We start from the raw sequence: 15,663 nt of genomic DNA on the forward strand, positions 1-15,663 counted from the left end.
ATACTGTCATATACATCCTATCACTCCAGGAACATCTTATTGAGTGTATGTATATTTGTATGCTGAAGCAGGCGGGTCCACAGTGATGAGTCTGGAGAGTTGGATCTGGTAATTCAACACATCTCTACATGACTACTAAGTGGAGATTCTGCAGCTGCAAATCCAGCTCACTATAAACTGAATGAGTATAGTATAGTGTGGGACGTGCCTTTGGCCAATCATGGCTCTGACAGGACATTGTGCCATGATTGGCCAAAGCATACAGGTCAGGTGCATGCTTTGGCCAATCATCAGCAATCAATTATTAACAGCGCAGTGCATTATGGGGCCCTCACCGGTAGGTGAACTTTCCACCAAGAGCTCCATTTGTTTGTGTGTTCAGCAAACACACGAACAGCTGATGTTCGACTTCACACAGAACACAGAGCCCATCCCTAGTAATATCATTCAAAAACAATTAAAAACATAGGCCAGAAGTTATTCTGATCATTTAATACCTTACCCAAGACTTGAAGGGTTAATTGTATTAAGTATAGTATTGTGATCTATAAGAGCAAATTAAAAAAAAAAAGGCCAAAAAATATATCTATATAATTTCAAAGCCATGGGAAGAAAAGGAGGGTATGCCTGTATAGGCCCCACTTTTCCTTATGGGATCATGGCAGTTATAAAAGTCAGAGCAAAAATTTCAGTTATTAACTTACATAACATTGGCTAATTTTAATAAGCCAATCCAGTTTCAGTTACCCCAATCCCCGGACCCCTATAAATAGGGACAGCTCCCCAGGGTTTTTGAGACTCATTGGAAGAAGACCGCCAGCAGCACTTCTTAGTGCTGAGCTATATGTACCTGGTACTTTTCAGTGCTTGTCTTTGATTCAGCTGGCTTTCTTCTAATGGAAAATCTTCTGTGTCTGCTGGTCGAACGGTCTGAGTCAGCGGGAGGTGAGGACTGGCTTCTGTCATGTCTTTCTCTGACTCCTGGATCGGGACTGCCTTTTCCTGTGGCAGAATGTCATGAAGGAACCGGCAGCTTCAACGTCCGGCGTTCTGTGTGCATCTGCAGTGGAGCCAAATGACGTTTTTCCGCTTTCAGGTCGAAGTTCATCAATTCCTTCCGGGGCGGCTGACTCGAAAGCTTTGCATGTGAAGAGGATTCGCCTCCGGGCCATCCTTACAGCCCCTCTCTAGCCAGGTCTGCTACAGCTTGGATGCCTAACAAGAGGACCCATAATCAGGGCAGTGTCATCAACTGCGTGTTCATCTACAGCTGAGGACTCTGCAGTGGCCGTTATCCCTGTGCACTGCACTTCACTACAGCCCAGCACGAATGTTCAACGGTTGGAAACGGCTGAAGGTGAGTCGGAGCAAGTGGCTTTGCTTACTCAGCTGTCTTCTTCTTTTACAAAATTTATTTCAGATTTTACATCTAAATATGTCACTGCTCCTCCCTCTGTACCTATTTTTTCTTCTAATAGTAATGTGCCAGTCTGTGTTTCTGCAGGGGACTCATCAGCAGTTGTCTGGACTAATTCTTGTCCGCCTCTATCTGCACAGTTTTCTAATACACAGCCTCCTCTATCTAGTAAATTTAATTAAGTTGATTAGGTGATTTTGTAGAGGTTTTGTCTTTATTGCCTTCATCTAGAGAGTTTTTAAATAAATCTGATACGCTAGATAAGCTTAATGATAAAAAAGGTAAGCCTGTGACCAAGTCGTTTTCTAATTGGTTACAAGGTTTTTGTATTTACGCTAGTGTATTGTGTGAAAAATATCCGTACAAGAGTAAGGGTCTTTTTCAACATATTGATATCATTCTAGAAGCTTATTGCAATTTTGGCAATTTTTCTTGGTTTGCTTATGATGAGGCTTTCCGGCAAAAATTGTCTGTTTATCCAGGTTTAATGTTGTAACGCTCCTGCGTTTTTATTTATAGGCTGGATTTGCAGCTGCAAAATCTCCACTCAGTAGTCATGTAGAGATGTGTTGAATACCAGATCCAACTCTCCAGGACTCATCACCGTGGGCCTGTCAGCTTCAACATACAGATATATACACACTCAATGAGATGTTCCTGGAGTGATAGGATGTATATGATAGTATGAAGGTGATGTGCTGAAGGGACAGGTGTGAACAGTGACAAGGATGGTAATCACTTGATAGGTTTTGTATAGGAGAGTTCAAGATGGTATTTAGGAATGCAGGTAGGTTAGTATTGAGTATGCTAACAGGTGGTGAGGACAGCAGATGACAAATACAGGATAGACTAACCCAGTGCAAGGATAGATAGTAGTAGACAGGAGAGCTAGCAATCTATGCAGCAGTGCAGATGATAGATGGTAGTAGGCTGAAGAGCTAGCAATCTATGTAACAGTGCAGATGATAGGATAGTATAGATAGGTAGTAACAGTCCTTAATGTGCATAGGTAGATAGTGCAATAAGGTTATGGAGGGTTCCCCTGCGGGGTACTTATCACTTGTAATGTTAGTAGGTTAGAGAGGTCCAGTAGATAAGGAATGATCCGGTAGCGAGATACAGGGATCAGTAGCGAGGTTCCGGTCTGCTCCAGGTAAAGGGAATGGCTGGAGGTTCCGATCGAGAGACAGGCTTGAAAGCATGTGGATAGCAAGGCAGGTTGAACGAACAATGTGAGTGAGACCGCCGGCGGTTGAAATAGCCGCTCTGCGGCGCTCAGCAGTGACATCATCGTTCTTAAAGGTATATGCGTACCACCTGAAGAGAAAGGTGGGACGCATTACAGAGGAAAGTGGTGATTAAGGGTACCGGAGGTACCAGAATCTTACAGTACCCCCCCCTTAAGGCCGGCTCCGGAAGGCCTATAGGACAGGTTTCTCTGGGTGTTTCGAGTGAAAGTTCCGTATAAGTCTAGGCACATGAATATCAGAGGTATCTAGCCAGGTGTCGTCTTGGGGTCCATAGTTCTTCCATCTTATGAGATACTGGAGTCTTCCTCTATGGATGCGAGAATCCAAAATTTTTTTGATCTCATACTCTTCTCCGCCTTCAACTTGTATTGGAGGTGGAGGCAAGATGGTAGGCCTTATTCCTTGGTTAGGAACATGGGGCTTCAGTAGCGACACATGGAAGATGGGATGGATCTTGAGATCTGCTGGTAGGGTGAGCTGTATTGCAGCTTTTCCGATAAGTTTTTTAATTGGGAAGGGTCCCAAAAATAAAGGTCCAAGCTTCTTGCTAGGGATTTTTAATCTTAAGTTCTTTGTCGATAGCCAAACGAGGTCCCCAATAGCATACTGAGGAGAAGGTCTTCTACGAAGGTCGTAGTACTTTTTTTGTTGACTGTGAGCGTGTGATATAGTGGTATTGAGTAAGCCCAAAGAGTCTTTTATTTGGGTAAGGTAATCTGAGGCTACTGGGTTATTCGATGGCAGGATGCGTGGTGGAAGAAGAGTGGGATGAAACCCATAGTTCAAGTAGAACGGACTTTGCTTCGTGGTACTGTGGGTTGCGTTGTTGTAAGCAAATTCTGCTAGAGGAAGGAGATCCACCCAATCATCCTGCAAGTATGATGTGTAGCAACGTAGATATTGCTCAATGCACTGGTTGACTCTTTCAGTCTGTCCGTTGGTCTGAGGATGGTAGGGAGAAGTGAGCTTTCGCTCAATGCGTAAAATTTGACAAAGTGCTTGCCAAAATTTAGAGATGAATTGTGAACCACGGTCGGACAAAAGAGTTTTTGGAATTCCATGCAACTTAAACACATGTTTCATCAGTAGTTCTGCTGTTTGTTTAGATGAAGGTAGTCTACGGATAGCAATGAAATGTGCCATCTTTGTCAAGTGGTCCACTGACACTAGGATGGTATTAAATCCTTTAGAGGGTGGTAGTTCTACTATGAAATCTAAGGATACAACTTCCCATGGAACCTGGGGTATTGGTAGACTACAAAGTAGTCCAGATGGTTTTGTAGTGTCAATTTTGGACCTTGCACAGATGTCACATGAAGAAACAAATTTTTGTACAGACGTCTTCATATCAGGCCACCAAAACTGCCTGGTGAGCAAATTAAAGGTTTTCGTTATACCCATATGTCCTGCCATGGGCACATCATGCGATAACTCCAAAATCTTGGTGCGCATAGTAGGGGGTATGTAGAGTTTGTCATTGTAATAGAGGAAGCCTTCTGCATCAGTACTTAGTTGTGGTGGAGGTGAATCCATTCTTATACTGTGCAAAATCTCTTCCTTCAAGGAACGGACAACACCAATAATGCGTTCATAGGGTATTATGGGAATGGAAGGGATTTTGGCGCAGTTATCTTCGGTTAATCGTGATAGCGCATCCGCTTTTTTATTTTTGTCTGCAGGCGTGTAGGTCACTAGGAAATTAAATCTTAAAAAGAATAATGACCATCGTACCTGCCGGTGGGAGAGAGTCTTGTTAGTCTGGAGGTATTGAAGGTTTTTATGATCTGTATATATGAGTATTGGTAGCTGGGTACCTTCGAGCAGATGTCGCCAATTCTCCAGTGCCAGTTTTATGGCAAGCAACTCCTTTTCACCCACTGGGTAATTCACCTCTGGGCTGCTTAGTGATTTTGAAAAGAAAGCAACTGGGTGGAGTGATGAAGTGTTTGTTGGTCGTTGGGAGAGAACTGCTCCTACTGCCATATTTGACGCATCTACCTCTAGAATATATTGGAGGGATGGGTCTGGATGGCGTAGTATGGGAGCAGAAGTAAAGCTTGATTTTAACAAGCAGAAAGCTTGATTTGCTTCTTCTGACCATTTGAATGGTTTTTTTATACTTGTCAGTTGTGTGAGAGGTCTCACAATAGTGGAAAAGTTCTTGATGAACTTCCTATAGAAGTTCGAGAATCCAAGGAATCACTGTAGGGCCTTACGAGTTGTTGGTATAGGCCAGTCTAGAATACAGGATATCTTACTCATATCCATCTTAATTCCAGTTTTGGATATGAAGTATCCTAGAAATAATATTTCTTCTTTATGAAATAGACATTTTTTTAATTTCACATATAGTCTGTGTGAGAGCAGTCTGGACAACACAAGTCTTACATGTTTTATGTGTTCAGGCATAGATCGAGAAAAAATAAGTATATCGTCTAGGTATACTACAACACAGACATCAAGTAAGTCTCTAAAGATGTCGTTTATGAATCTTTGGAAAGCTGCGGGAGCATTACATAGCCCGAATGGCATCACAAGGTATTCGAATAGTCCGTATCTGGTTCTGAATGCTGTTTTCCACTCATCCCTGTCACGGATTCGGATTAGGTTGTATGCCCCTTTCAGGTCTAATTTGGTGAAATAAGTAGCCCTACGCACCTGATCAATAAGTTCAGGGATGAGCGGCAAAGGATAGCGATCCTTTATCGTAATCGTGTTTAATTGCCTATAATCGATAATAGGCCTGAGACTGGAATCCTTATTGCGGACAAAGAAAAGTCCTGCAGCAGTGGAAGAAGTAGAGGGTCTAATGAACCCTTTTGTCAAATTCTCATCCAAGTATTCCTTGAGATGAGAAAGTTCATCCTGTGAAAGGGGATAAACATGACCGAAGGCAATTTGCTGTTAGGGAGTAGATCGATAGTGCAATCGTAATCCCTATGGGGAGGCAACACTTGAGCATTTTTCTCAAGGAACACTTCGGACAGATCCTGATAGCATAGTGGTGCAATTTCATCTGACACCACAGACAGAATCTTCCCATAAGATGGGAGGTTACACGTATTCTCACAATAGTGAGAGGGGAAAACCAAAGTCCGTTTTTTCCAATCTATGATTGGTTGGTGTGTGTGTAGCCAGGGAAGTCCCAAAATAATAGGAAAATGGGGTGAGGATAGTATGTCAAAGGTGATGGTCTCCACATGTGATTCGTTGGTAGTGGCAAGGAGTGCCTGAGTCTGGTTGGTGATTGGACCAGAAGACAGTGGAATACCATTAATGAAACTAACAGAAACAGGCTTAGATTTTGAAATAATAGGTATTTTATTTAAGGTAACAAAGCGTGTATCAATATAGTTTCCACAAGATCCAGTGTCGACCATAGCCTTGGTGGTGATCCTAGTTTGGTCCCACTGTAATGTCAAATGAATAAAGAGATAGGGGTTAGAAAAGGAAGTCGTTAATCCTCCCAGCAAGAGATGTGAACACTCACCCTCTTTTTTGCGGACAAGGGGACAGGTGTTTATCAAATGATCTGAGGATGCGCAGTACATGCAGAGATTTCTGGATGTTCTTCTAGCTCGTTCAGTAGTCGTTAAAGGTGGGCGTATGGTTCCTACATCCATGGGAGTAGGGTCAACGGCCGAAATCTGAGAAGGACTAGACAATGGCATTCCCATCTTTTCAGCCCTTCTTTCTCGCAGTCGTCTGTCGATGTTGATACTAAGTTGTATCAAGGCCTCCAAGGTGCCAGGTAAATCCGCTCGGGCGAGCTCGTCTTTAACAGCTTCCGATAACCCGAGTCTGAATTGAGTTCGAAAAGATGTGTCATTCCACCCTGAATCAAGGGTCCATCTTTTGAACTCAGATACAAAGTCTTCTACAGGTCTCCTTCCTTGTTTTAAGGCCCTCAACTGAATATCAGCAGTACTCTGCCTATTGGGGTCATCGTATAAACTAGCAAGTTCCGCTAGGAATAAGGAATAGGTGTTGAGAATCTGATCATTACTCTCAAAGAGAGAGTCTGCCCAGGCCCGTGGATCACCCGTCAGGTATGAAATAACGGTACAGACTTTTATTTGATCAGTGGGGTATGTACGAGGTTTTAACAAAAAAAGCAATTGACATGCGTTTTTGAATTCACAAAATTTTTTCAGATCACCTGTAAACACTAGAGGAGGGTTTATTTTAGGTTCAGGAGGCTGAATAGCAGTAAGCCGTGAGAGCTGGGTTACCTGCTGTGTCAGAGTCTGATTCCTTTCTTGTACGTCAGTCAGAGCAAGTATTAACGCTTTTACTTGTTGTGTTAATTGTGTCACTTGAGTGGGTAATTCTGCTGAATCCATTTTTGAGGTTCGTTCAATCTGTAACGCTCCTGCGTTTTTATTTATAGGCTGGATTTGCAGCTGCAAAATCTCCACTCAGTAGTCATGTAGAGATGTGTTGAATACCAGATCCAACTCTCCAGGACTCATCACCGTGGGCCTGTCAGCTTCAACATACAGATATATACACACTCAATGAGATGTTCCTGGAGTGATAGGATGTATATGATAGTATGAAGGTGATGTGCTGAAGGGACAGGTGTGAACAGTGACAAGGATGGTAATCACTTGATAGGTTTTGTATAGGAGAGTTCAAGATGGTATTTAGGAATGCAGATAGGTTAGTATCGAGTATGCTAACAGGTGGTGAGGACAGCAGATGACAAATACAGGATAGACTAACCCAGTGCAAGGATAGATAGTAGTAGACAGGAGAGCTAGCAATCTATGCAGCAGTGCAGATGATAGATGGTAGTAGGCTGAAGAGCTAGCAATCTATATAACAGTGCAGATGATAGGATAGTATAGATAGGTAGTAACAGTCCTTAATGTGCATACGTAGATAGTGCAATAAGGTTATGGAGGGTTCCCCTGCGGGGTACTTATCACTTGTAATGTTAGTAGGTTAGAGAGGTCCAGTAGATAAGGAATGATCCGGTAGCGAGATACAGGGATCAGTAGCGAGGTTCCGGTCTGCTCCAGGTAAAGGGAATGGCTGGAGGTTCCGATCGAGAGACAGGCTTGAAAGCATGTGGATAGCAAGGCAGGTTGAACGAACAATGTGAGTGAGACCGCCGGCGGTTGAAATAGCCGCTCTGCGGCGCTCAGCAGTGACATCATCGTTCTTAAAGGTATATGCGTACCACCTGAAGAGAAAGGTGGGACGCATTACAGAGGAAAGTGGTGATTAAGGGTACCGGAGGTACCAGAATCTTACAAATGTGGGGTTCAAAAGACGTGGGTCTTTGGCTTAACCTTTTCCTTCCACAGAAATCTGCTTTCACAAAGCCACTTTCAGGTAATGTGTTTTCAGTTCCTAATGTTTTATATAAAAAGGGTATATGTTTTGCGTTTAATGACAATGCAGGTGGCCTAACACTTGCAAAAATAAACATGAATGTGCAAGCTGTGCTGGTGCTCATCCTATATCTAAGTGTTTTTGTAGATTATCCACAGTTAATCAACAGCAATCTTTATGGGAGAACTTTCAAAAAAGCAGTAACGCCAGTGAAAATAGCAAGCATGCTTCCTTGGCTTCGTCGTTTTCCAAACCGTCAGACGGTGGACCTTCTCATTGACGGTTTTTCGGATGGTTTTCTCATCCCTGAATATGATGGTATTGGTTGTACTTTGGTAAACAATTTGAAATCGGTTTCAACATTTTCTTTTATTGTTCATGATAAATTATTTATTGAAATTTCTGAAGGGAGTATGTCTGGTCCTTTTGATTATCCTCCTTTGAAAATTTGTCGTTTGTCTCCTTTAGGTCTGGTTCCTAAAAAGGAACCTAATTCTTTTTGTTTAATCCATCATTTATCTTTTCCCCTTGGTACTTCCTTGAATGTTTAGATTGATGATGGATTGGCTTCTGTTTCGTACATGTCTTTTGAGATGGCAATACAGAAGATTAGATTGTTGGGTGATGGGGCCAAGGCAGACATTGAATCTGCTTTCTGGCTTCTCCCTATACATCCACGGTGTTTTAATTCTTTGGGTTTTTAGTTTATGGGTAGGTTTTATTTTGATAGGTGCAAAAAGTGGTCACCGCCTCCACCTATAACTGGTCTTAATGGTAAGGAGCACTGGAAGGGCGGACGCAGATCAAAAAAAAAATGAAGAGATTTTCAGTCACAACTTACCAACCAGCCAGACCAGTTATAGGTGGAGGCGGTGACCACTTTTTGCAGTATCATTGATATCTATATTGAGCCAGGAAACGCACTGACACCTTTGCTGCCACTGTGCGATGTGCTGGGTGTTCAGTGCAGCTTACACATGTATTTGCAAATGTGTGCAACCAAACCCCTGTTTTTAACACATACTGTTAGACAGTTCAATTCGGTTGGTCGCTGGCTGGTTGGTAAGTTGTGACTGGAAATTTCTTCTTTTTTTTTTTTATCTGCGTCCGCCCTTTCAGTGCTCCTTACCATTAAGACCAGTTATAGGTGGAGGCGGTGACCACTTTTTGCATTATCGTTGATATCTATATTGAGCCAGGCAACGCACTGACACCTTTGCCGCCATTGTGCAATGTGCTGGGTGTTCAGTGTGACCCTGTGCCATTAAGGAGGGGTGGGCTCCCTCTAGTCACCTGTCCTCCATCTATCCCATTAGATGCATGTGCTCTCATTGTAGAGACTCTTTAAATTGTAGAGTTAGGGACTGCAGATTACAGGGTGCCTTGCCGGGGCCTGCAGCTTACGCATGTATTTGCAAATGTGTGCAACCAAACCCCTGTTTTTAACGCATACTGTTAGACAGTTCAATTCGGTTGGTCGCTGGCTGGTTGGCAAGTTGTGACTTGAAATCTGTTTGTTTTTTTTTATTTATTTTGATAGGTGTCTTTCTATGGGTTGTTTCCTTTCCTGTTTCTATTTTGAAGAAATTGCTGGTTTCTTGGAATGGGTGTTGTCTGTTAGGTCTGGGTCTCCATTTTTATTGCATTATCTTGATGATTTTTTATTTTTAGGTCCTGCGGGTTCTTCGAATTGCGAATCGGTTTTAAATTCCTTTTTTGATACATGTCGTGAGTTTGGTATACCTTTAGCTCTAGAAAAAACTGTTATGCCAAATACATGTCTTGAATTTTTTGGCATCACTATTGATACAGTGATTAAAGAATTTTGATTACCCCCTGCAAAATTGGATAGACTGCATTGTCTGTTGAGCTCTTTTGTACGCCGTAAGAAAGTTTTATTGAAGGAAATGCAGTCATTATTGGGGCTTTTGGCTTTTGCTACTTGTATTTTACCTGTTGGCAGGATCTTTTCGAGACGATTATATATTGCCATCTCTGGTCTTAAAAACCCTATTTCCTATATAAGAATTACAGCTACTTTGAGGGAAGATACAGTATGTTGCTTTGGTTCAGATTTTTGAATGATTTTAATTGGAGGTCTTTTTGGCAATTTGATTTTATTTTGGACAAAGACTTTTGTTTACAGTGCCTTGCGAAAGTATTCGGCCCCCTTGAACTTGGCGACCTTTTGCCACATTTCAGGCTTCAAACATAAAGATATAAAACTGTAATTTTTTGTGAAGAATCAACAACAAGTGGGACACAAGCATGAAGTGTAACGAAATTTATTGGATATTTCAAACATTTTTAACAAATAAAAATCTGAAAAATTGGGCGTGCAAAATTATTCAGCCCCCTTAAGTTAATACTTTGTAGCGCCACCTTTTGCTGCGATTACAGCTGTAAGTCGCTTGGGGTATATCTCTATCAGTTTTGCACATCGAGAGACTGAAATTTTTGCCCATTCCTCCTTGCAAAACAGCTCGAGCTCAGTGAGGTTGGATGGAGAGTGTTTGTGAGCAGCAGTTTTCAGTTCTTTCTACAGATTCTTGATTGGATTCAGGTCTGGACTTTGACTTGGCCATTCTAACACCTGGATATGTTTATTTGTGAACCATTCCATTGTAGATTTTGCTTTATGTTTTGGATCATTGTCTTGTTGGAAGACAAATCTCCGTCCCAGTCTCAGGTCTTTTGCAGACTCCATCAGGTTTTCTTCCAGAATGGTCCTGTATTTGGCTCCATCCATCTTCCCATCAATTTTAACCATCTTCCCTGTCCCTGCTGAAGAAAAGCAGGCCCAAACCATGATTCTGCCACCACCATGTTTGACAGTGGGGATGGTGTGTTCAGGGTGATGAGCTGTGTTGCTTTTATGCCAAACATAACGTTTTGCATTGTTGCCAAAAAGTTTGATTATGGTTTCCTCTGACCAGAGCACCTTCTTCCACATGTTTGGTGTGTCTCCCAGGTGGATTGTGGCAAACTTTAAACAACACTTTTTATGGATATCTTTAAGAAATGGCTTTCTTCTTGCCACTCTTCCATAAAGGCCAGATTTGTGCAGTATACGACTGATTGTTCTCCTATGGACAGAGTCTCCCCCCTCAGCTGTAGATCTCTGCAGTTCATCCAGAGTGATCATGGGCCTCTTGGCTGCATCTCTGATCAGTCTTCTCCTTGTATGAGCTGAAAGTTTAGAGGGACGGCCAGGTCTTCGTAGATTTGCAGTGGTCTGATACTCCTTCCATTTCAATATTATTGCTTGCACAGTGCTCCTTGGGATGTTTAAAGCTTGGGAAATCTTTTTGTATCCAAATCCGGCTTTAAACTTCTCCACAACAGTATCTCGGACCTGCCTGGTGTGTTCCTTGTTCTTCATGATGCTCTCTGCGCTTTAAACGGACCTCTGAGACTATCACAGTGCAGGTGCATTTATAAGGAGACTTGATTACACACAGGTGGATTCTATTTATCATCATTAGTCATTTGGGTCAACATTGGATCATTCAGAGATTCTCACTGAACTTCTGGAGAGAGTTTGCTGCACTGAAAGTAAAGGGGCTGAATCATTTTGCACGCCCAATTTTTCAGTTTTTTATTTGTTAACAAATTTTGAAATATCCAATAAATTTCGTTACACTTCATGATTGTGTCCCACTTGTTGTTGATTCTTCACAAAAAATGACAGTCTTATATCTTTATGTTTGAAGCCTGAAATGTGGCAAAAGGTTGCAAAGTTCAAGGGGGCCGAATACTTTCGCAAGGCACTGTATTTACTGATGCTGCAGGCTCAGTCGGTTTCACTGCTATATGGAGAAACCATTGGTGTGCTGATGTGTGGCCTGTTCATTGGTTTAACAAGGGTCTTTGTAAGAATATTGTATTACTGGAATTTGTTCCCTTTAATTGTGGCTATTGAAATTTGGGGTGAACAATTTATGAATCAGAGGATTCTTTTCAGCACTGATAATAAAGGGGTTTTATATGCGGTAAATTTTTTATCATCAAAATCTCCACCTGTTTTTGCATTATTACGTCACCTAGTTTTTAAGTGCCTTTCTTTAAACATTTGGGTTAAGGATTCCTATGTTCCGGGTAAGGTGAATGAGGTTACCCTTTCTCCTTTGCAGATGGAGCGTTTCTTTTCTCTTTTGCCATCAGCAGATTGTCACAGACTCCTATGCCCTCCACGGTTATGCAACATTCGTTTCTGCGAATATTCGTAATTCACAAGCGGATTCTTCGTGGACTGGTTATCAGTCATATTGGTTACTATGGTTACAGTTTTTGAGTAAGAATATTTTTTTCTGTTGAAGCTGATTCTGAAGGGATAGTATTGCAATTTAAAGAACATTTAATGATACAAAATTACTCTGGGTCACATATTTAAAAGATTTTATCGGGTATTTTGTTTTTTCAAAAATCACATAACTTGCATTCTTGTTTCAATTTTTTTTCCATAAAGCGTGCATTGAAAGGTTATAAAAGAACACATAGATTTTTGGACACTAGGAGTCCGATTTCTCCCGCTGTTCTCGATTCTTTATGTTCTATTACTAGTTCTTTGCTTTTCTTCTTATGAAGCACTGCTTTTTAATGCTGTTTTCACTTTTTTTGTGCAATGAGAATTTCGGAATTAATATCTATAAATAAAAGGAATCCATCAGGATTAGGCTTTTGAAATGTTTTATTGTTTGATTCTTCATTACATGTTTTTCTGCAATTTAGTAAGATGGATCAATTGGGTAGGGGCTCCTGGATACATTTACAGTAATGTCCACGATCCCCTATATGTCCTGTTTTACATATGTCTCGCTATTTGCTGTAGCTGTTTGTCCAAACTATGCAGGTACATTTTTTGTTCATGCTGATCTTTCACCACTTACTAGATTCCAGTTTCATATGGTACTATCTAAATGTTGTAAATCTTTGAATTTGTTGGAAGCTTGTTATACTTCACACTCATTTTGAATTGGTGCTGCCACTGAGGCACCTCGCATCCTCAAAAAAATCCTGAAAATGGATTTTAATATCAGCCTGCTAGGGAGTACCCAGTTCAAACCAGTGTAGACTCTAGCCTTTTTCACTAGAGTTTCCCCGTGACATTTAACTCTGCTATTAATACTATAAATAGGCCGGGGAACCGCTGTCCTCCTCATTCCCTAACGGACAGGGAGGAGAGAGGACCGCAGCAGCCAAGCAGCCGAAGCTGATACAAAAAGTAAGTCACCAACAATTGGAAACTTGTAAGCATTTGGCATCAACAATTACTGTATGGTAACAGCACCATAACATTACTACCTGCAGCTGTGTGCCAAACGGTGGAGACCCATAAGAATCTCCCAAGAACCTAAGAGAGGTCCCACACAACTGACCTGATATAAGGTAAACAGAAGCAAACCTATGCACTACAATTTCAACATATTATGATTTAGTGATACACTAAAACGATGTGTCATTTATCCATAGAAAGTGATCCCCATTGGCACCAAAATACAGTCTTGGGTCAGTATACATATACAGTGGGTACGGAAAGTATTCAGACCCCCTTAAATTTTTCACTCTTTGTTATATTGCAGCCATTTGCTAAAATCATTTAGGTTCATTCTTCTTCCTCATGAATGTACACATAGCACCCCATACTGACAGAAAAACACAGAATTGTTGACATTGTTGCAGATTTATTAAAAAAGAAAAACTGAAATATCACATGGTCCTAAATATTCAGACCCTTTGCTCAGTATTTAGTAGAAGCCCCCTTTTGATCTAATACAGCCAGGAGTCTTTTTGGGAAAGATGCAACAAGTCTTTCACACCTGGATTTGGGGATCCTCTGCCATTCCTCCTTGCAGATCCTCTCCAGTTCTGTCAGGTTGGATGGTAAACGTTGGTGGACAGCCATTTTTAGGTCTCTCAATTGGGTTTAAGTCAGGGCTCTGGCTGGGCCATTCAAGAACAGTCATGAAGTTGTTGTGAAGCCACTCCTTCGTTATTTTAGCTGTGTGCTTAGGGTCTTGTTGGAAGGTAAACCTTCGGCCCAGTCTGAGGTCCAGAGCACTCTGGAGAAGGTTTTTGTCCAGGATATCCCTGTACTTGGCGGCATTCATCTTTCCCTCAATTGCAACCAGTCGTCCTGTCCCTGCAGCTGAAAAACACCCCCACAGCATGATGCTGCCACCACCATGCTTCACTGTTGGGACTGTATTGGACAGGTGATGAGCAGTGCCTGGTTTTCTCCACACATACCGCTTAGAATTAAGGCCAAAAAGTTCTATTTTGGTCTCATCAGACCAGAGAATCTTATTTCTCACCATCTTGGAGTCCTTCAGGTGTTTTTTTATCAAACTCCATGCAGGCTTTCATGTGTCTTACACTGAGGAGAGGCTTCCGTCGGGCCACTCTGCCATAAAGCCCCGACTGGTGGAGGGCTGCAGTGATGGTTGACTTTCTACAACTTTCTCCCATCTCCTGACTGCATCTCTGGAGCTCAGCCACAGTGATCTTTGGGTTCTTCTTTACCTCTCTCACCAAGGCTCTTCTCCCCCGATAGCTCAGTTTGGCCAGACGGCCAGCTCTAGGAAGGGTTCTGGTCATCCCAAACGTCTTCCATTTGAGGATTATGGAGGCCACTGTGCTCTTAGGAACCTTAAGTGCAGCAGAAATCTTTTTGTAACCTTGGCCAGATCTCTGCCTTGCCACAATTCTGTCTCTGAGCTCTTCAGGCAGTTCCTTTGACCTCATGATTCTCATTTTCTCTGACATGCATTGTGATCTGGAAGGTCTTATATAGACAGGTGTGTGGCTTTCCTAATCAAGTCCAATCAGTATAATCAAACACAGCTGGACTCAAATGAAGGTGTAGAACCATCTCAAGGATGATCAGAAGAAATGGAAAGCACCTGAGTTAAATATATGAGTGTCACAGCAAAGGGTCTGAATACTTAGGACCATGTGATATTTCAGTTTTCCTTTTTTAATAAATCTGCAACAATGTCAACAATTCTGTGTTTTTCTGTCAGTATGGGGTGCTATGTGTACATTCATGAGGAAGAAGAATGAACTTAAATGATTTTAGCAAATGGCTGCAATATAACAAAGAGTGAAAAATTTAAGGGGGTCTGAATACTTTCCGTACCCACTGTATATTACTCTTTATATATATATATATATATAGATAGAGAAACCTTTCCAGGTAAAAATCATACCAAAAGTTCTTTGAACTAATTAAATTGACATATGTCAACATAAACAATATGATATCTAACCCTGAACAGACCTATACCCACAGATTGGACGTACCAGGATCCAATCAGGGGCCAATACAGTACACACTAGAGGACACATTGATGGGACAAAACCAGCAGTAGAGATTGAACCAGTGGCTGCCTCTAATAGTAGCATGGACCGTAAGTTCCCTCTATAAACTATACTCACACATCAATTGAACAAACATACCCACCCTAACAAGTACCATACCTTTCAGGCTATACGGCTCGGGTTCTCGTTGCTCCAGAGGGATCAATACTATCACACATGGAAAGAAAATAATTGATGTATGTATTTATATCTTCTTTTTTATACCACATTTTAATAAAATCAGTGGTATTTACTACTAGACTACTAACATAATATATCTGTATAATCATTGCAGAA

Source organism: Pelophylax lessonae, assembly GCF_965119305.1.
Source record: "Pelophylax lessonae genome assembly, chromosome: 5".
Classification (NCBI taxonomy): domain Eukaryota; kingdom Metazoa; phylum Chordata; class Amphibia; order Anura; family Ranidae; genus Pelophylax; species Pelophylax lessonae.